The 21,602-nt window shown below is 38.0% G+C and overlaps 1 long non-coding RNA gene across 2 annotated transcripts; it reads left to right on the top strand.

The window, feature by feature from the left end:
* Nucleotides 1-3,033: 3,033 nt before the first annotated feature.
* LOC309445074 lies at nucleotides 3,034-21,013 on the top strand. 2 transcript variants are annotated; one of them, XR_014185224.1, is made up of 4 exons: nucleotides 3,034-3,162; nucleotides 6,512-6,597; nucleotides 10,744-10,837; nucleotides 18,419-21,013. It is a non-coding gene; the product is annotated as an uncharacterized lncRNA (long non-coding RNA). The 2 variants fall into 2 exon arrangements; XR_014185225.1 differs by having other exon boundaries at nucleotides 10,744-10,860.
* Nucleotides 21,014-21,602: the final 589 nt, after the last annotated feature.

Genomic DNA, 21,602 nt, shown 5'->3' with positions numbered 1-21,602 from the left:
TCCCAAATGTTCCCTTTAGTTATCACCACAAAACAATGTGTGAAAATATTGTTTGCTACAGCAGACGTGATGACTGATGGTGGCCCATTGAAAAGACCGTACATTTTCTTAAGATGCAAATACCTGCAGACAAAACCTGAAAACAGCTAATGAGCAATTGTCCTTGGAAATGTATAAGACAGAAGATATTCCATCCTGTTCCTTTATACATTCAGAGACATGACTTCTCGGTAATTCACCAGAGCCATCGCTCACTATATGATTCATTAGATGTTAGAAAAAATGTTTGAAGTTGTCATATATAGGATGACAAATGTGCAAACTAGATATGCAGCTGTGATGAATCTGCAGGAGATGAACAAAGCGGACTTTTGTGCTATTCAGAAAGTTCAGAAAATGCTTTAAAAACTCCCAAACCACACCACTCTAACATAGGGTTTAGCAAAAGCTTTCATGTACTGTTTGTGACAACAAATGTGTCTGCTTAATTTTCAAGTAAATGTTCAATAGTAAATTGTCAGATCCTGTGACTAAAGACTAAAATAAAAGCAAAAGTTCTGAGTAACCAGACCATACATCTTAGCTATTCTGCCTAAAATGTTTTGTTTGACTGAGTGTGAAGGGTTTTCCTGACAGTTTCCAAGATTCAAAACACCCTCAGTGTTAAAAAAGAAAAGAATTCTGCTAAAGTTCTGAGGAGCCATACAGTAAGCTTTCAGACACTGCACAACAGTGAAAGATTCTCTAAAATACAGACTGTATCACCTAAGAAGTCAGAAATGTCCCTGCTTGAAGAGTAAATCTCTGGGTCTGTATGCAGTCATCACATAAAGCCATTGTAAGCTGTGTGTCTGGGCTTCCGATACTCTAGCTGAAGGTATTTCCTTTCAGAAGGTCAAGTGTTTTGATGGTGAAATTCCTTCTTCTAGTTTATGGTTTGAATTTACTCACGTTCAGTTTGTGGGTGAGCTATGCAGCACTGTGAGTCTTGCAAAACAGGAGGAAAGCTTAAAAAGGTGTGTGAGGAGGAGGAAAATATTATAAAATACAAATCAAGATGGTCCAAAGTCCTACAAATTTGGATCATATCTTAAGAACAAATTAAGGACTGTAAATTGGCTTGTTAGAACCTTTCTCTGATTCCTGATATTGGCAGTTTGTTGAAAACCAACCTCTCTAGGTAGGTATTTTTTTACTATTTGCCACATTTCTACAAAAGTTTTGGATTGATGTCAAACGATGGTCAAAATTATGTTGTTCTAATGACGACCAGCAGCCTTCAGCTGTACATCTTGTCTGTGCTGTACTTTTGGAGAAGTATCCCAAGGAATCCTAGATAATGAACTAACCTTGTTAGTTCAACTAACAAAAGATAGAGTTATATTTCTGTACCAGGTTACACTACTGTTTAGACATTGAACCGAAATAGTTGTGAGACAAAGAAAATGCTCAAAGGAAGAAAAGAATTCTACATCAGTATATCCCTTTCTTCTTCTAATCTTCACATAATCAGAGATACATATATTTTTTTTTCCATGCAGTGTCTCTGCAGAGCTAAAAGTCTTGTAGATTCAACTGATGTCCACATCATGCTATGAGATTAAAGGAGATGGGGTATAAAGATCATTCCATGAAAGCATTTTGTTTCATACTATTGTAAAGAGTCTTTTGATTATGGAGTGAGGATCTAATTTCACAAGCCTTTCATGTAAATAGTTCAACTCTAAGAAACCATGCCAGGCTGCTTTCTTTTTGATGCCTTGCAATATGTGCACAACAGCAATCCTAACAAAACAAAACTTCTTGTGCTTTTGAAAGATGCTGACAACTCTCTAAGAATATTTATAACTTTCTAAATAGCCTGAGCTTATTAACTATGGGTACGTTGTTTGAACTTTTTATTTTCCTAATCAAGATTTGCACATTTCTAAGGGAACAGCTGGGTTGCTTGTACTGCTGAGACTTTGTCATTCCTTCCTTTACTCCAAAGTGGGGACAAAAATAGATTTCAAGTTTTCCAGTGGGTAAAAGGTCAATTCACACTGCAACCCTGTTTGTGTGGCTCCATATTCAAAGCACCTTTATTACCCCATGGATAGGAATCTGCTGCCTATTGTGCCACACTACAGAGGCACAGTATAGAATAGATAAGTAAATTCACTGATTTTCATGGCTGTGCACACAGATGCTGAAGTAACCTGTCCGTGTGGCAATACATGTTACAAGACTGTAGACAAACACCACCACCTAAACATGACAGAAACCCTGAATAATACAGAAAGGAGGGACAGTTGTGCTATGAGAAAGGAAAACAGCATGAAGAAGAACTTGTTAGGTCACCCTGGGATGTCAAGTAAAAGATTTGGGTTCCTCTTCTGACAGATCGTTGTGTACTTTAGGAGAAAAGAAAAAAGCCATACTGTGAATAAAGAGGCCAGGAATTTAATCCTCAGTTTTCTGCAGAAAATACAAGCCATTGCTGGAAAACAGCATTTTTATATACTGTCCAGAAATGAAATGTTCAGGTTTTGATCAGCAACTGAATGCTTTGACACTGCTTTTTTCATGACAGCTTTCATATGGCTTTGGTCCCATTCCTGCTCACTGTGAAATAAAACTGTCTAATCTTGAAAGCTGCCACAGAACAGAACGTGCATCCCCCCAGCAGCTTTGCCTGTCGTTGCCATGATTATTTCCATGTTGCACGCAGGCAAAACAAAGCTGAGAGATTAAAGGATACACCTTCCCTGTACATTTTAGTTCAGGTTTGCATCCTCTTTTATGTCCACCTTTATCCCCTTCCATCCTTTGGTTATCATATTGTATCATTTCAATTTGTGGCTTCTAGAGTCAGAAGTGGGCCAGAGCCTTTGGGTAATCTGTGGCTGGGTGTCTGTAGCATGAACAACCCTGTAAGCTCCACTGCGTCTCACTCAAGACTCTGTGGGTGGCTCCCTGTAGCTGAAGTCAGGAAGGGCTGCTTCAGTGCTGGGTGGTTTCAGTGTCCTGGGTTGACTTGCACTAGAAGAGGAAGAACAGTGCTACAGTGTGACACCAGTCTCAGGAGGGAAGTCTGCAGTCTGTAGCTGGCATGCCCAGCTGCAGCTGAATTGTTGGCCTCAGGAAAGGCCAAGAAAACCAAATCAGAAGCTCAGGTCACAGGTATGGATACTACTGAACATAAATACAATGCTAATGTAAAAACTGTCAACATCTTCCCTGATGCTTACTTCTACCAACCACACCATCTTTCATTTAAGCCATTTTGCTTACTTGTGCACTGAGTTATGTGAAAAGCAAGTGATGCTTTAAATCAATTATTTCCCTGTGTGGTACTTGGAAGGTTTCTTTTCTCTCATTTCTGTTCTCCTGCTGTTGGTGGGTCCAAGCTAGTCTTCCTCACTCCTCTCCTTCTACTGTTGCTCTTCCTTTTGTTGTAATTAATTGCTGTCTCCTGTCTGCTTCATAGGGATTCAGCTTGTCCACAATCACTTCATTATCTCACGCCCTTTATTTTCTACTTAATGTGGACATTTATGTTTTGGCATCTAGGCTGTGCCTAGAATATGCAGTGAACCTGTCTGATTCCAGTAACAGTCTGCTCCTTGGTGACAGCATTATATTATGAAATACTCGTATTATTTCATGCCACTTGTTTTCTCAGGCAAGAACTACTTTGTTCTGTTCACACAACTGAGTTATTCCCGCAGAATCCTAATAGAGGGATCTTCTTTTGATTCAAAATTCTCAGAATTTGAGGTGTTTTTTCCCCAGTGCAGTGTAGTTTTGATTTCCATAAGTTAACGTTAGTGAATGCAGTACTTAAAATTCTAGAGAATGTATTCGCTCTCTTTGTTATGTGCATATGAGAAACTCAGTACAATTTCATGCATAAAAAGACACAAGTATCAAATTTAAGAGTCTTTTTATTGATCTAAACATTGAGATGTACCTGCCTTACAGAAAATATCTTCTGGCATGTTAACTCTGAGATGGGTACGTGCTCAAAAGTGTAACAGATTATCACTACATAATATGCGTATTACACAGAATGCTGTTTTAATGATCATGAATGTGACTACCTTGTAATTACATGCTGTTCTCTGCATAGCTAACAAAAATACTTATGAGCTGATGGGTGACTTACGTACACAATTTGCCTTATACTCTGCAGTGAATCTGGACTGTGTTTTACAGGACTTGACACAGGAAAGCTATTAAAAGATCAAGCTAGAAAGCCCATGGGGGAAAGAATCTCTCTGCTGCTCTTGGGAGAAAGGCAAAGAGCTGGCTTTTGCTGCAGTTTATGCGGCATGGACAAGTCTTAGCTTATGTTCTGTAATGTTGATCCTTGTTGACTCCAGACAGCGTGTTACATTCTACTCTTCAGGACTCATTCCATACAGGACATCTTATAAATGTTGTCTGCAATTGGACAGGAGCATTTTTTCAAGGTAAAGGCTACAGAATATTACCTGATACCCCCAGTGCAAGAGTCAGATTCAAGAGTGGTGCTGTGGTTGAAGAAACAAGCCAAGCAAGCTCTGCTGTGCTCTTGGTTTCCTACTCGAACACTCTTGCCCACTGGGGTAATTCTGAATTTGTGACCCTTGATGAGGAAGAAATACACCAGTTCCATAACAACTGCACTGCTGAAACAATCTTCCTGCAAGTGCTGACACAGGAGCTCTGACTGTATAGAAACTGATCTGAAAACAATGAATTTGGGGGGAAACTGCCTCCAGCCACTTATTTGACCGTAACCAGAGTTGATTAGAATGTGCGCCTGAGGCGAACAGGAGACTACAATGTCAATAAGCTCCAGACCCTACTGAACTAAGTAAATAATAACCACAACTGAGAGATGAGCCAAAAGCTTCAGACAGTCTTTTCTTGCCCTATTAGGTGAACTATGTCCATCTTTCTCCTCTCACTTTCTGGCAAAGAAAAGACTTGTTATATGTTCTGAGAGTTCCTGTATGGAGGGAGAGGGGCAAATATTGATGAAAATGCCCAGAAGTATAAATATTAAATTTGAGTGAATGGCAAAAATATTTAAACAACTCCATTTTTACTTTTTTTTTTTTTTTTTTTTTTTAACAGTGCTTTCTGGATAATATCAAAGCTGGTCTTTGCTTTGCTAATGACAACCATGACATATCAAGAAAGATAAGAGCATCTGTTAAACCTCAAAATTCTTGTTAGGCTATATCTTGTGCATTGGGCCTGTATAAAAGATCCTACTCTGTCCCTCCTGTAGTATTGTTTTTGTTCATTGAAATGGTGTCCTTTATGCTGGGTCTCAGGACTTCTCTATGGGGGAGAGCCTTGAAATGAAGGAAGAATGTCATTAGATGCTGTTTTATTATGGTGACTATATTGTAGCACATCAGTAAACATCCTCTTAAGACTTCTAGTTCTTGGACAATCTGCACATAAGCCAACAGAACAGTTTTATCATCCGTCAATGAAACAGGCAAAAATACTGTATGGCACAAATATTTGAGACAGGCAAATGACAGGCCCTTTTGCAAACTGTCTTATTCATGATTGGCTACTCCTGTGTTGTGCCATGTATCCAGATAATGATAAGATCTGATTTATTTTTTCCTTTTTAGAGAATATTTCTGTGCATCCCAACAATAAAATTTGCATTACAGTGCATCGGCTTTCTAATCTTCTGCCTGCACTGTTTGAATTTTCCTTGATCATAATAATGATTAAAAATCTTCTAAGCATACAGTATTTTCTGATGTTAAAAGATTTTATATCAGAAAAATCTGAAGTTAAAATCTTCAGTTAAACAGCATATAAAGATAATTAAATATAGAGGGTTTCGCTTCCTCACATCTTCCTGTTTGGTGTAATGCTGCAAGTTTGATTGCTCGTGCTGAAAGAATGAACAGACAGTTCAGAGAGACGCAAATAGGTCATTCTCTCTTGCCTGGCTGTATCAGTATTGTGCAGCTGTAGTTGAGGTTTGCAAGATCTTTAACAAAAGTTCATTTCACATTCAGGACACAGACAGAGCTGTGTTGCTGAATCCTTTTCACATCCACTCACCACACAAAAAGCATGTGCTAAATTGAGTTCACCCATAGCAACAGTTCTTCTGATGACCTTGGAATGTAGGCTGCATGGACAGAGGACACTTTAAGTCTTTAGGAGGAATACTTGTTAAACAAGCCCCTGCTTTTATAATAAAAGGCCAATTTTAATAAAACACTCTCAGGCATTCTGTTTCAAGTAACTACAGCATTTATATAGCCAGGTGCTCATCTTGCTTTTATGTCACCACTTTTAACACAATCTCAATTTATGGTTTTAAATTATTTTTCTTCTGACTTTTGCCCATCTCTCTTTATAATTGTTTTTCACTGTTTAACACCATGCTTGCCATCATGAAATAATGAAAATGCAGCTGCCACAGATGTTCAGATTTTGCCATTTCCATTGTTTAATTACAATGCTTCTGGGACTTTATATCCTATTCTTTATCACTCTAATCCAGATTTCATTCTGAGGAGAAGTAGCAGCAGGGAACCATGGACTCAAGGTGTGACTTCAAATTTTCTCTCCCTTTTTTGGCTCTGAAAGGTAAGGCACTGTTGGAGGTGCATAAACAAATACTTAGATTTTACCTTCTTTTTTTCTCAGCACCTGCATCATCCAGCAAAAAACAAAATGTTGTTTTTTCACTCAAGCTTTCTAACAAATTCAATTCAGCATTTCTGTTGTCTGCTGAAAGAATCCTATCAGTGTGCTTACACTTTTTCATTTTGTACAATATAATGTGCCCTGCTCACCTTCTAAGAATTCATCTTTGTTTAACAATGGTGTTGAAGCAGCTAAACAAAGAGAGATTAACAGGCATTAGGTGATATTTACCTCTGTGTCCTCTCTGGGACCACACAGCTTAACCACAGGGTTGGCCTGTAAAACAATTCATTAAAAAACAAACAAACAAATAAATAGATAAATGCCCTTTCAACAGATTAGCATCTACTCTTATTGGTTAGGATAACACAATAGAAGTAAAATACTGTATGGCATAAAACCCCCGTAAGATAAAAGGAAGGGAGAAAATTCCCATTAAGCTTGAGAGTATATGGAATATTTTCAGAGACTCATCTGCATCTAGTTCCATGGTATTGTATTTGCATAACTTTATTATTATCCTTAGCAAAACTATTCCATTTTCAGTAACTACAGCCACTGAAGATATTTACTCTTATTCCTCTTAATCTTACCCTTCTAAATTTTGCCTGTCACTAAGTTTCATCCTTTTTCCCCGCCTCTTGATTCTCTTCCTTTCTAAGGAATCAAATTCTTGTATGCAACAGAGCCTTTCCATCATCCTGTACCATCATTTAGGAAAGCCAGTGTTACTGGGATTTAGCATGGTCCCTTCTCTTCAAGCCTTGATGAATATACAGTTGTGTGCAGTGAGTAACGCAGGCAGCGATGCTATGGTGAAAAAAGCCACAAGATACTTTAACTTGTAAAAATTCCTTTTCCTCTTTTCCTGGGCTCCTCTTGATTATCGCAGACAAGAGTGGTTATGAAGACCATATGCTCCCAGAGCCGTAAGAACCTTTCATAGAAGAATTATTCAAGAGCCTGCCTTTACAAGGCTTGGACACAGGACAGGGCTCTGAACACACTCGCTGTTGCCAGATCCTTGGCAAAAATTTTGCCCTCCTATTACAGACTGACATGGTGTTCCACTTTCCTCCTATGGTATGGGATATAAGGAAAATGTAACTTAAGCAAGAATTCTAGTGGAAGATAAACATCTGAAGTAATGGTGACTGAAGGCAGCTTTCTGGAAACAAAACAAAAAAAGCCCCATATATAAACTCATGAGGGTGGAGGAGAAAATAAATAGTATCTAGGGTTTACCAATCAAGAAAAGTGCATAAAAAACAGTCTGGTGGTTCTGCTGCTGCTTATCTGAGACCTTGGAAGAAGGAAGTCACTAATGGTTGGGTTTAAGATACTGTATCATGCTTCTCTAATATTCAACCTTAGTAAAATGTTTCCAAAATAAAAACGCAAGTAATTCTCCCTTCTGCTATGGAACAAAGTTTCTACAAAGATGGTTATGTCTCCTTGGTTTCTTTTACCGCTGTGCTTCTCTTTTGGGTTCTTAAATGCCCAGCCAAACTGGGGAGCAAGAGCTTAAAACAAACAAACAAAAACCACACACACACACACGAACAAAACAAGCAAACAAACAAAAAACCCCACCAAACCAAACACCAGAAGCTGACTCTAAGTTTACCTACAAGGTCACATCTGTGTTTAAGCACCTTGCTGAACTAACTTCTGCTAATAGAGCTCTGGCAAGGGCTGCCTCATATTTTATGTATGAACTCTGAAATCCCTGGTTGATGTTATAATATAAACACTAGTAATTATTTTTAATGTTATAGCTGAAGATAGCAGTCAGCTACTGGGTCCCATTGCTTTAACAGATGTAGACTATGAGACTGTCCTTGTCCCCAAAAGTGTACAGCCTAATTATTAGTTGAAAGTGGTCTGAGGATCAACTATCACACATCTACATACACATATGTAACAAATTCAGACTTCAAGGGAGAAAAACTTGTGTAGGTTTTCCTAGGTTGCATGGAAAGTGGAGGTTTAAGAAGAAATATACTTGAAAAGCTATTATTTTATTAGGTAGAATTTGTTAATACAAAATAAACAATAGTCAATGATAGTCAAATAAGTACTTTCTTATCAATGTACTTCTTTAGCAAAGATAGACTTAGAAAAATAACATCTCAGTCCCAAAAGATTAATGTAGACAGATGCTAGGAAATCTGATAACTTTCAGAACAACAATCTTTGTGTGCTTCATCTAGATGGTCAAGTCTTTTAAGTGACAGAAAAATGTTAATAAAATCAGGGTTTAGATTAAACATGCAGGAGTTTTTAATGATGGTATAATACAAAAATTTTTATGTGGTTTCTATTTCATTCAAAAAAGAAAATGAAGAAATTTGAGCAATCATCAATTACTAATAAAACAAGAGAGACTGTATCTCATGCAAAAGGTCAGAATGATGTTCTGTCATCTTTAGGGTTTGCCAAAGCTGTATTTAGAAGTTACAATCTCCGTTACAAACTGTATCACAACTTAAATATAGAGTTCTATATTTAGAACAAAGGAGCACTGTTGGTTCTTTGCTAAGTGTTGTCAGAGCAGCCTGTGTTCAGATGTGTGAGGCAGACCCAGCATGTGCAACGAATCAAAGCAAACCCACCTTGGAACATCCATTTCAGGTGCAAATCTTCCATGGCTCTGTGCCTCTCCAGTAGTTCGTCATTCTCAGAGCACAGCCTGTCCCACTTGTCATCTCTTCTACAGACCATATAAAAATAAAACTCAGGATAAAATGAGACACAGGACTTTTCTGCATAAGGTGAGGGGTACTTTCTTTTATAGCAACAACAAAAACACCCAAATGCCAAGCAGTGAGGTCTTTGCTCTGATTTTAAGGAAGAACTACACTACCAGGGTCTATGAGAAAAGCCTTAGATATTTGGTGAAAATAAATGACTTCATACATTGCATTGCAGATGCAAAATGTTGTAAGAAAGTTTCACATCCTTGGGAAAAATGGTGAAACTTGATCCTGTTGCTCTGACTTAATGCTATGTCATTGCAAAGTTCTGTTGCCTGCCTCATTTTTTTGGGAGCAGACTCTCAGCATTTTGGGTACATACCTGGAAAACAACAAAGGTGATCTCAAAGTTCCTTCTATGTGGCTTGGTAATCAATAAATGATGCAAGAGGTAAAGTAGATGTGATCTCTCTCCATTTACGGAACTCTGCAGATATTTTTTTGTCTGTGGTTCACCAGGAAAATCCTTTCCTTTTTAAAGTGTTCTTTCACAGGAATTGCTGCCATACCCATCCTGCATTAATATTCAGGATCTAAACTCATAATCCATTGCTAAGCAACACTTAACAAAATTGATGTTGCATTAAGCAAGCTCTGGAGCTTGAATAATATATTATTTCCTCTTTCTACTTATGATCAGTGAAAACCTTTGGTTGCCTCTTGAATATCAAAATATTCAGACTTTTTATTTTAAATACAGATTTTAATTGGTAAGAAAGTCCATCTGGATTAAGGATCAGATGTAAATTCACCCTTGGTACTGTTTAATGCAGAGAGTAAATAAATTACAAAAATTGTTCAACCCTTGAAGAGCATAGAGGAATTTAAAAACTGAAAGGAATGTAATACAAAGCAGCCATATCCCATTTTGCACTCAGATACATTGAGGGCAATACCTTGTCAGCTACTGTGTGTATATCTTAAGCATCTCTGTCACTGTTTATTTATATTCTGTATTAAGATCACACAAGTGTGTGCATTTATATGCTGGGTACAGGAGTTTCTCATTCCCATACACAAATTTTATGTATACAGGAAATAACCTTGCCTCTCTGGAGTTTTCTGAATGGCTGCTGGGAATGGAAATCTGTGCCTTGAAGTTGGTAGAAATTACCTGTTTTGTCATCTTGCCCACTCCTCTGCCACTGCAGGATACCTCCCCGGAGTATATTCACCAATGCCTTAATCATCATGTTCTTAAGAGTCTCAAGCAATGTCTCCTTTGGGAGTTCACTGCACAGTCTATTAGATCTTAGTGCTAGACAATACCTATTTATATTCATCCTATATTTATTAATCCAGAGTCCTTTCTGTCTCTTTTCTACCCCAGACCCTGCTACACCAGTGAAGAGAGAATGCAGAAAGTGATTTTCCCATGATTACTGAAGGCCTAAGTGTTGGGATAATTATATATGCTGCTACTGGTAAACCCTTCTTCACTTCCATGGTATTATTAGATGTTTTAAAACACTAAAAATTGGGCTCTAGAGAATATGAATTGATTCATTTTAATTATCTCACAGTTCATTCTGTAAGACAGTTTTCTAAACTGAATCTGAAATATTATTTTATTTCAAAAATCCTGACAGGATCCAAGCAAGGTGTCAGTTTGTTGACATCTCCTATTAATTATGTTTGCTTATAATCTGTTTAGCTTTATCAAAGAATCTAGTATCCATGATATAACATCTAGGACTGATGTAAGGAAATTTAATCAAAGGCTCTTCCAAGAATCTGTATTTTGCATTTAGGAAGTGTATGAGTTTTATAAATAAGTAGAGAATAAAAGCTACGTGTTATTTTCCCAAGGGACTTTGGATTGTAAAATTAACAAAAATATTCCATATTCTTTAATTGAGGATTATTTTTTTTTTCCAGTTTTTCTTTATCAGTGTACAACTTTATGTTGTGACTTCTCTGTATTTTGTTTTCCTGGTCCGTCCCTGATTAGTATCCTATACAAATGTCAGTACTGATGAAAATGACAAATAAAACAATCCAAAGATTCACGCTTGCTTATTTACTACTTATTTTTTCACGAGCCAGTGTCTCAAATGCTTGACTAACAGATTTAGTGGTCTTTCTTCAAGCATTCATTTCCATCTGGCAAGTCTAACAACTCTGCTACAGACATAACCTGTTCATATGTTCCACCACAAACAGAGCAGGAAAAATATCCAGTCACAGGCTGAAGTGAACCCTGCAGAGCTGCTCTGCAAAGGTCCTTCCTCCCCACCTGGCTCTGCTGCTGGACTCATCTCCCTTTTGACAAAGATTTGACATTTTTGCCTGTCTGGGATTCATTAAGAAAAACATTTCCAGAGTGGCCAACTTCTGTGACAATAAAATTCTTGATATTTTTGAATAATCATGCAAATCACTGAATGAGTTATTCTAAGAAGAGGTATAAGTAAAACCTTCAGGCCAATGAAAGCAAACTGCCAAAACAATCTTGCTGTTTAACTCAGCGTAAATTTCCAAACTCACGTTTCTACCAGTTTCTCTAGAATTCTTACACAGCTTCTGTGAGAAAAATAAAATACGTAATATTTATTTAATAAAAATGCATATGGAAATTAAAACCATGAGCATAAACTTTAAATGTTCAGTAGGGAGACATTTAGGCCCATGATGAGACTGAAGTTGATTTTTGGAAGGTATCTGAGTCTCAACATCTTTATCTCGCCAGAAATGTTGCTCATTCGTTTTATTTTATCCCATTTTATTCCTTTTTTAATTTACCGTGCTGAAAGATATGTATTTTCTGTGACAACACATGGTCTAATGCTGTGATGGCAATGTATTTTTGTTACAAATATCCCACCATTTGAAAGGGTAGCTTGTATTTTTTTAGAGAGGGAGGGATTTGTTTTTCTATCCAGTTGAGAAAAAGTCATTACTCAGTGCTTTCCCATATGACCTTAAATAACATTTTGCTTTTGCTGAATTGTAATTCGTATGCTTCCCTGTCCCTGTATATTTATTAGGCATAAACCAGGATGTAAACATCTGCTCTTAATTATACACTCTGCATTTTGCAGGAAAAACAACAGTTTGCATTCATCCCTAATAAGAGAAACAGAATTATCACAGTAAGCCAGAAAAAGTCAGGTTTTGGTGCCCTTATGTTATTTTTTCTGGGATTTAGAGACAGAGAAGTCTCAAGTGAGAGCTGCAGGATGAATCTGGGACCCAAGCCACATTGCTGGTTTTACCCTTTCTTCTTGTGACTTTTCAGCTCTGTGTCTCTGAGGAGCACAGATTAATTTTTGAACATCCAGGCAACAGGTTTTCAGTTTTCTGTTGAATAAAAGGTCAGCAAGTGGCGACCTGTATTTTGCTAAAACTATTTTTTAATTGTAATGGGAAGTCTGGAAACAACTTCAGCCTGTCTGAGCAGGTTGATTGTTCTTTTAACACTTTCTCCCAGCAATGCTTTGGATTATGAATGATGAGAAATATTGGTCAGGAGTCTGAAGCCACATTTCAAATTAATGGCTTAAAATCACACATACTAAACAGCCTATTGAGCTTGTCAGTATTTACCATCTAGAAAAATAAATTGAGACACAGGATTGGATATTTAATTGTAGCATCTTGCAAGAAAACTGCTGAGGGGGACAGAGAATAATGTAACCATTATATAGTTGTTTCTGGTCATTGTTGTAAAATCCTTCTATTGGAGAGGACATCAGAGGACAGGCAATTCTTTTTATGTGGCATCAGTGTGATGGTGATTGTCTCCTAATGTGCTCTTTCCCTCAGTGTGGTCTCTACTGCTGGCCTTGGTGACAATATTTAATAGCTCATGCTTCATTTGAGGCCAGACTTCAGACCTCTTCTTAGACTTTTCAATGTCTAAATTCACCTTTGTGTATATCTTCACACATTTTTATATGAAGCCTTGGGGGATCACTATCTTTGCCCCTTTAACAATTTAATAATCTAATTAAAAAAAGTATATGGGCCAGGAACATGCTGACCTGACTTGTGCTAATTTATTTCTTCAGGAGGATCTCAGCTGTAGCTTTGGAACTTGCAGTTTATACTTCATCTGAGGTCAGACAGGCTGGTTTTGTGAATTGGATTTAGAAAAACATGTATATAATCAAGCTCTGCACTTTGCTCGGTTGAACTTCTGTCAAACGCTCCAAAGTGTGTGCAGGCAACCAAGAATCCTGTACTAGTAGATGAGGAAAAATAATCTTCTGAACAGGTTATATGCCAGCTCCCCTGGCAATGGCAATAAGTTGTCTATAGTTTGAGCTGACTTTATGATTCCAAAGTACTTAAGAAAAATGTCAGAACTTTGACTGAGATGAAAAATTCCTCTCCGATCTGAGCATGTTGCTACTAGGCTTTTGCAGATGTAATGGTCTCCAGAGTAAGAGAACCAACTTGTCTCGTTGAAAAAATATATACAACCGACTTCATTTACTCTATCATACTGTCCCAGACCTCAGAATCGGTTACAGTTTGACATGATCAGCAAGTCAGGGTAGACTTGCAAGACCAAAATGGGGTTCAGACAGAGTAGCAGTGTTCCTATTTCGTCAACCCCACAGACATTGGTATATTATGTGAGACAGACCATTTGGTTTTCAACTGGGCTAACTTGTGCTTACATCTGTAATATAACCCTCTTACCTGAAACCAGAACAGTCCAGATCAAATTCTGATACCTGAAAACTCAAATTCCATCTTCATCATAACTTTCAGGTTTCAGAAGCTGTATTAAAAACATATGGCCTTTTGTAGTTAATTAACTCAAGAAAACTTTATACCTTCTTTTCGTGTGTTGGAGTAATATATTTCTGGTGTTACTGGATGTTCTTCCTGGATCTATTATTTTCTCTCATTCTGCCAATTGTTATTTATACTGCAAGCTGCATGGAGGTTTTATATCAATACTGTGGTTTTACCCTTAATGAAAATCTCAATATCTTTTGTGTCATCAAAAAAATGTTACTTTTTCTACCAAAAAAAAAACCCAAAACCCAACCCTCAGGAAGGATGGAAAACGACACACCTTTCATGGAAGGGATGTTGAATGTACAAGAATAAAGAATCAAAATAGGGCCAGGAAGACTTCAAGAAGCTGTCTAATCAATCTGCAAAGTCTCAGAAGTCATCTTGTCTTCAAAGACTTCTGGTCCTTGGTGAAAAACACTTCCAATTTATGTATTTAGTTCCTTTGAGTCTATTCATAAGGAAAAAGTTATACTTTTTCCCATCTCAGGGGAATACTTCCCTTGGGATAGAACAATGAGCGCTGCATCTTGTTCCTGTTCATCTTGTCCTTTTTTATTTTCCTAATCTCTGCCTTAAAGTGAGTGGAACTTTGTTAGAGGTAGAACTATCAGGTTTTCTCTGTGTTCTGCAAAACTTCCTCTATTCCCTGGAAGACACATATCCTTCTTGCTTATTTTGGATTCCTTTATTTTCCACTGAAAAATTTTCCCTTCCTTTCTTTTCTAGTGAAAATTTTCCCTTGAAGCAAATGTAATCTGAAGCTTCTCTCAATTCATGTCCTTGTGAATGTGATTAACCCTCTTAAGAGAATGTGTGAGCTCCCCACAGTCACTTAACTTATTCTGTTTGGCTTGGGCTGTTTGCTTGTTTGTTTGTTGGGTTTTTTGGGGTGTCTTTCCCCCTTCCCCCACCCTGAACATATTTTTGGCATCCCACTGGCTTGTGCACCAAAATCCACCCTAACATTAATGTATCTTAGTTCCTCTCAAGCAGATAGTCCATTCATCTTCTGCTGCAGTGTTACACGCTGCTCCTAGGAATAATTTTTCTGAGCTGCTAGTGATACTGTCATGGATTTTGTTGCAGCACATACTCTCCTAGGGCATGTGACATTACGTAAGTCTTTGCCACTATTGCATTTCTTTCCAAGCATCAGCAAAATTTTTGGCTTAAACATCCGGTGTGGTGTGCCACCCCATATACTACTTTTTGCGTGGACTTGGAAATTTAGTTCTGCACATACTCCTGCTCCCAGGCATACCTTCTTGAAATATCAGCAGATTATTTCAACTCCCTATGGAATCAAAGCAGTGCTCACCTTCTATAAATTTCATTGTAGTATAAATTTTGCTTGTCAGGTTCTGACTGCTTTGTCTGGGCTGAATTCTGACTCTTCTGCAGTTTCTCTGCCAGTGCTTTTCTTCCCCACTTGTGAGTTGGTCTCCTCCTCCCTTGGTGGATTCAGTCCCTCCCACACCCCTTGGAGTTGCAAGACCTTGAGCTGCATTAGAAAGTGGACAAATTCTTCTGTTCTTTTTGTACTCTGCATTTAAAAACTCAACACTCATGTCTCATTTCTATGTAGAGTACTACTTAGATTCCTTTAATACAGTTTCAAATTTGGTCTGAGTTAACTGAAAACACATTAAGCACTTCAGAATCACTTGTTGTGAGAAATAAGGCTGCTGTCTGTCTGCCCCCCTTTCTGCCAATCTCCATGGCTGCTGACACACCGTGAAGTTTTACTTCCTCCACATCTTTAGAGACTGTCATTATAAGGCACTCTCCTCCTTTATAATTCCTGCCCCTGAGAGTATTATCATGATCTGGGCTATTTTTCTTTGGTTTTACAATCCTGTTACCATAGACAATTAAGAAATTGTTTAAAGCAGAGGAAGATGCTTGGAATTATTTTTAAATTTTTGCCCAGCACATGGTCCTTTGCAGAATACTGTCCCTGGTGCAAAGACCTGCTTAGCATATACATGACAGAACGGATTGTGTAGAGCATCAGGACTGTTTATCTGGATCAGGGTCTGCCCCTGCCATGCTTGAGCAATGGCTGTGCTGGGGTAGGTACAGTAATATAAGCTTGTAGCAGATCTGAGCCAAGGGCTGAATTTTTGTCAGTCAGCTTCAGTATCCCAAGGCCTGAAGCTGATTCTGAGGATGAGATGTCCAGAACCCTCATGCTACACCTGAGACACATGGCCCACATTCCAAAAATTTCTTACAGCTACTCTGGGTGCGTGGAGACACTGATACTGACCCCACCTTGCACCTTTTACCTGTCTTTCAGCTATTGCCACACCTAATGCCTCTCTTCCCTCCCAAATCAAACTCTTTATCTTACGCGCACTGACTTCAATGGATTCGGTGATTTTTGTAAAATAGTATTCGGTTTTCCACAAGGGTTCAAGTTACTGGCAAAGAGAATCATCAGCTTCCCTGGAGAGCTTAAGCTTCATGTCTAAAATGTAGCAGCAGGGAGAAAGAGAATTGTTTCTCTGCATTATCTGAGAGTATTGCATTCTAGCACATTCTTAACATTATCCCCCATAGGAAAACATTGAAGCTGCAAAGACTGAGAAGGGTTTATGAGTATGCAAACAATTACTGCTCCTCTGTGGCTCATCTTTATTGTCCTCATCTATAGACATCAATACTTTTGTTTTATTTTCTTTAATGAAAAAAGGGTTTAGTGAGAGCCAGAAGATTGTTTGGTACAATAAATCCCCAATTGTTGTTGTTTTCAGGCTACTCAGCAAACTCAAATCTGATCTTAACCATATGTAACTGGGCTGATGCCAAGTCTGGCCTCTGAAGTTGCAAGACATTTTGTGACTTTTTGTCCATCAGGTAGCACTACTTCCAGGCCGGCTTCGTAATCTTCAGGGAAGCTGTTGCTTTTATAAGAATCTTCGTGTGTGTTTATATGAGCAAGAGAAAAGGGGGATAGGAAGAGTGAAATAAATGAAGGGAGAAAGGAAAGAATGGGAAAAAAATATCATAAAGAAACATGAAGAGCTCAAAATGTAAAGACTGCATAGGACCATGTACAAGAGAAAAGAGGGAAAAAAAGTAAAAAAAAAAAAAATGGGAAAAATAGAGAAAGTTTACAAAGAGCAAAAGAAAAACATGGGGAAAGAACAAATACACTTGAGACTTCTTTAACACTTACATGAATGTAAATTTAAGTTTTGTTGTTCAGCCATTAATGATGCTCCATCTTCCAAGCAAATTTAATTTCTGAAATCTGACTATTAATGTAAGCGACGTTATTTATTTTTTGTTTGCTGCTGTGGTGTCTTGTGGATGTTTAAAACAGGGTTTTACTGTGGTAAATATTGAACAAACCCATTTGATGTTCAACACGTTAATCTCCAGGTCTCTGTTTCTGTTCATATATTACAGAGAGGGCTTAAGGCAACCCTCTAAAACTACTTGACAGCGGCAAATCTTGGCATGATATTTTCCAAGTTAAACAGAGCTACAAAACTTCATATCTATGTTTCATCCCAGCTAAGTATGAAGTATGAGGACAAATTTAATACAAGTAACCTTTTCCATCTGAAAATGAAGGCTGCATTGGCAGAATTAACTCTGGCATTGAACAGTGGGGGCTCTTCACTGCAATATTTATGTTAACTGATTTTTGTGATGCAATTCCTAGTAAAAGTTCCAGTAGTAATAAAAGCCACTATAAAATAAGGTTGCCATTTTACAAGATACTCTGTGAAATACCATAAAATCACTTTTGTTATGATCACCATACCCACTAGAAAGACAAGAAAGTGAAACCATTTGTCAAATATGTAGGGATTATCTTTCCATTAAACACTTAGTCTTTAAACTGTTGAATGTTCTGATATGACCCGAATAGACTGATTTGTGTGGGTAAAGTTTGTCTTCTTTTTTTTTTTTATGTTAGTCTTCAGGTCCTGAGGACAGTAATCACAAAGCCTAGCTTTTGTCTAGTATATCTCTGGTTTTGTGGGCTCTTACTGGAGTCAATAACACTCTTCAGAATTGGTCAGGATAGATTTCTGCTCTGAGGCATCATTCAGAAGAACTTGCTTCTTTTCACTGAAAGAAGAAATTGAGGGTTAGTCTCAGAAGGCAAAAGTTAAACATCATGAATACTTGCTTCAACCTCGTATTTCAGTTTAAATGTAACATTTTCTTTGGTTATACATTTTATGTGAACACAAGTTTTTCCAATTTTAAATGCGTTTTTCTCTTTTTTCTTCTAGACACCTGTGGGCAAGACAGCTTTGCAAGGTGGGAAAAACTCAGTTCTGAAATCCACCTCCAACTTCTGCATGTGATGTCACTTTATCTATTCATTGTTTTTACTGCTCTTTTGCTTTAGTTGTTTTGTTTCTTATACATCTCTACCATAAACTGTGTTCAGCTTTTACTTTGCCCAGGACTTGCCAGTATTTCAGTTCACTTTTATCTGGGATATTACAACTAATATACACTAGCAAATAGATTGCAGAACATGTTGTAGGAACTTTCCAGGTCAATGGATATTTTCCTTTACACTGAAATCACTGGCATTGGGGTTAAATGCTTCAGGAGGACGAGAACACAAGGGATTGCACCAACTGCAATGTCTCCAAAGCAGCTGATGCCACTTTGACTGCTAGGAATCCATAACTTTCCTGTCATGTGACTTAGCTGCAGCAACTCTGGTTGTAAGCATTTATCAAATTCTTGAAAAAATCCAGGCAGTGTTGCAATTAAATGTGCTTGTCCTGTATAGAGAAGAGGCCAGGAGCAGAGCTGAATAGAGAGGTCAAATCAGAACCTGTATTAGTAGTATTTTTAGAGAAGAGGAATTACAGTTTGTTGTAAAATGGATAAATGTCTCAGGAACTTTGTATAAGCCAACAATCACTTATTGCACAAGTTAAACTAGTTTTTTTTTTCTTCTGCACAATTGCCCAGCAGAGCTAACTAAGCTGAATCTGCAGTTCTGAGAATCACAGGAGGAAATAAAACTCCTGTCTATTAAAAGGATACAACAGTATATGGAAGATACAAAGGGATGTTAAATAAAGGTCTGTGACACTGCGTCTACCTTTTTAGTGACATATTTTAAAATCCAGTTAAATTACAATAATTGAACTTTCCTAATCCAGTAGTGAAGGACTCTGGTACACAGTAAAGTACAGAAATGCCCTTTAAACATTTGTTACTGTAAAGATTTTCTTTCCTGAGTGAATGTTTAAAAAAAAATTAAGTCAGTGGAATTGTGCCTCGCAAGAGGAGGGGAAAAACCATCCATCAAAGTCCACAGAAGAGTTTCAAGGCTCTATTAGAAAGGTTGCAGCCACTGCCTCAAGAACTATGGAAGCAATCAAGATGGTGAAAAAGTGCCTCTTGCTGCCATGTAGGTATAACGGGGGCAAGTAAAATCCTTCACATGACAACAGTTAAGTGTGATTGCCACTGACTTTACCCTACTGGGTGTAGAGCTGCTGTGAGGTGGGAAAGCTCAGAGTAGCTTAGCACTGAAAACAGCAGTGGCTGGCTTGGTTCTCCAGGCATCCTTGCTGTGGTCTGTGGGGAAGTTAACATGCTTCAGTTGTGTTGCCTGCAAGACTGCTGCTGAAGGCTTTCTCCAGTAACTGAAAGTCCCCAAGTGCCCTGTTAAGACAACTGTAACATTCCTCTGCATGGGGAATTTAGCTGAAGATGAGATCTGGCCCTCTATTTTTGTGTGTGAAATGCTTTCTGCACCAGGAGGTTCTGTTTCCAGAATGAACCTGGATAGGCTACAGCACAGAGAAGTTGGCAGAACACGGTTCTAATTACAACTTCTGATCAAATGATGTATACAATTGTAGCGAAATATCAAATAATATCCAAAATCAATACTGTGGCACTTTTCACAGCTGCAAGCACAACAAAAAAAAAGGTCTTTCACTCTTCAATATTTCTTGTAACTTGAAACAAAGGAGCTTTTTATATCCAAAATACCAAGTAGTTGAGTCATCCACTATAGAGAGATCTCTAATATTATATTCTTGAATTGGAATCAGAGGCAATTTTAGTATTGTCCATAAACACCAACCAGCTGACAAGGATGTTTCAATTCTAGTCATGGATGATAAACAGCGTGGAGGTGAAATGCTGCAGCTGCTGACTGATAGAGATTGCTGTCAGGATTAAACAGGGAGCCTGTGTTTTACTGGATCAAGAAAGATTAGCTATGTTTTGAACATGGGATTATGAAGTAATTAAATAAATGAAGGCACATTTCTGACATGAATGCTACAAGTAAGAATGTAATTACTTTATATACAATGTTTCTGTAATTTATCATTCAGGTCTTTGACTGGCAAATGTATCAGCCTGCCTCATCCTAAGTGAAGTCAACGGTATTGAAGTCACTGAGCCTGGTTTACTGTGCTGACAAGTGTGTTTTACAGGGATGATCTAACTGCTGCTGTAAATATTTAATGGGTAGAAGCCCTATGAGTTTGGGTGGAAATAAAGTTCTACTGTTCCTTACCAGCCCGACCTGGCAATTCATGAGTTGAAGAAATGGCCAGGGGAGGATTAAATTGGCCTGTCCCACAGTGGAATCAAGAAAGTAGTAAATATGCAAAACCGGTAAGCACTGATGTACTTCCTTGTGCGTAAAAATCCTCAAATATTTAGCAGGTAACATGGTTTGTATATGATGGTGCTGAAATGCAGCAATGTCTGGGGTGAAACACATGAGTCAAGTGGAACTGAATGTAGTTCAATGGCAACAGATTTCTGTGAGCTCACTGGGGGAGTCTCTTAACCATAAGATTCAAGATGGTGCAAGATTTTTAATGTCTGTGCAGAGAAGACGAATTCTTTGTTGTTAATAGCCTTAGAGAAAAGGCCCATAGAGAATAAATTGCACAGTACTCCATTAATTTCAGTAAGAAAGGAGAAAGTTTTTGTTCACCCTGCCAGGTGGAAGTTATATAACCATTATCTGTCATTGAAACTAACAATTTGATAGGGAAGTCTGTGCACAACAGATATTTGAGAGGAATGCACACCCTGGACCACCATCAGAAGCATGCTATAGTCCAATATAGGAGGGAAGGTGGAGCAAGGTGTTTGGACATGGACTGACATCCGAATCTGCAGGGCTTTAGTTTGGATTTCTTCATTTGTTGTTTTTCTTAGGTTATATTTTGCCATCCTGCAGGCATGTGGCTTTCATTAGATTCTGTGCATACGAAGGAGAGAATGCAATGTGGAGTACTTATGTGTGTGCTTTTCTCTGCTGTTAAAATTAAAATATAAAAATGCCTTTTTTGTTTGTTTGTTTGTTTTTCTTCCCAGTCCCATAGGCTTTTATTGTGGTTACATGGCTTTTTAGGATCTATATTTAAAATCAGATCTGGGAATAGAAGCGTCTACTGAGTTTGGTGCTCAGATATA

This window comes from Streptopelia decaocto (assembly GCF_964273445.1).
Source record: "Streptopelia decaocto genome assembly, chromosome: 12".
Taxonomy (NCBI): Eukaryota; Metazoa; Chordata; class Aves; order Columbiformes; family Columbidae; genus Streptopelia; species Streptopelia decaocto.
This window is presented reverse-complemented; position numbering and strand designations above follow the sequence as displayed.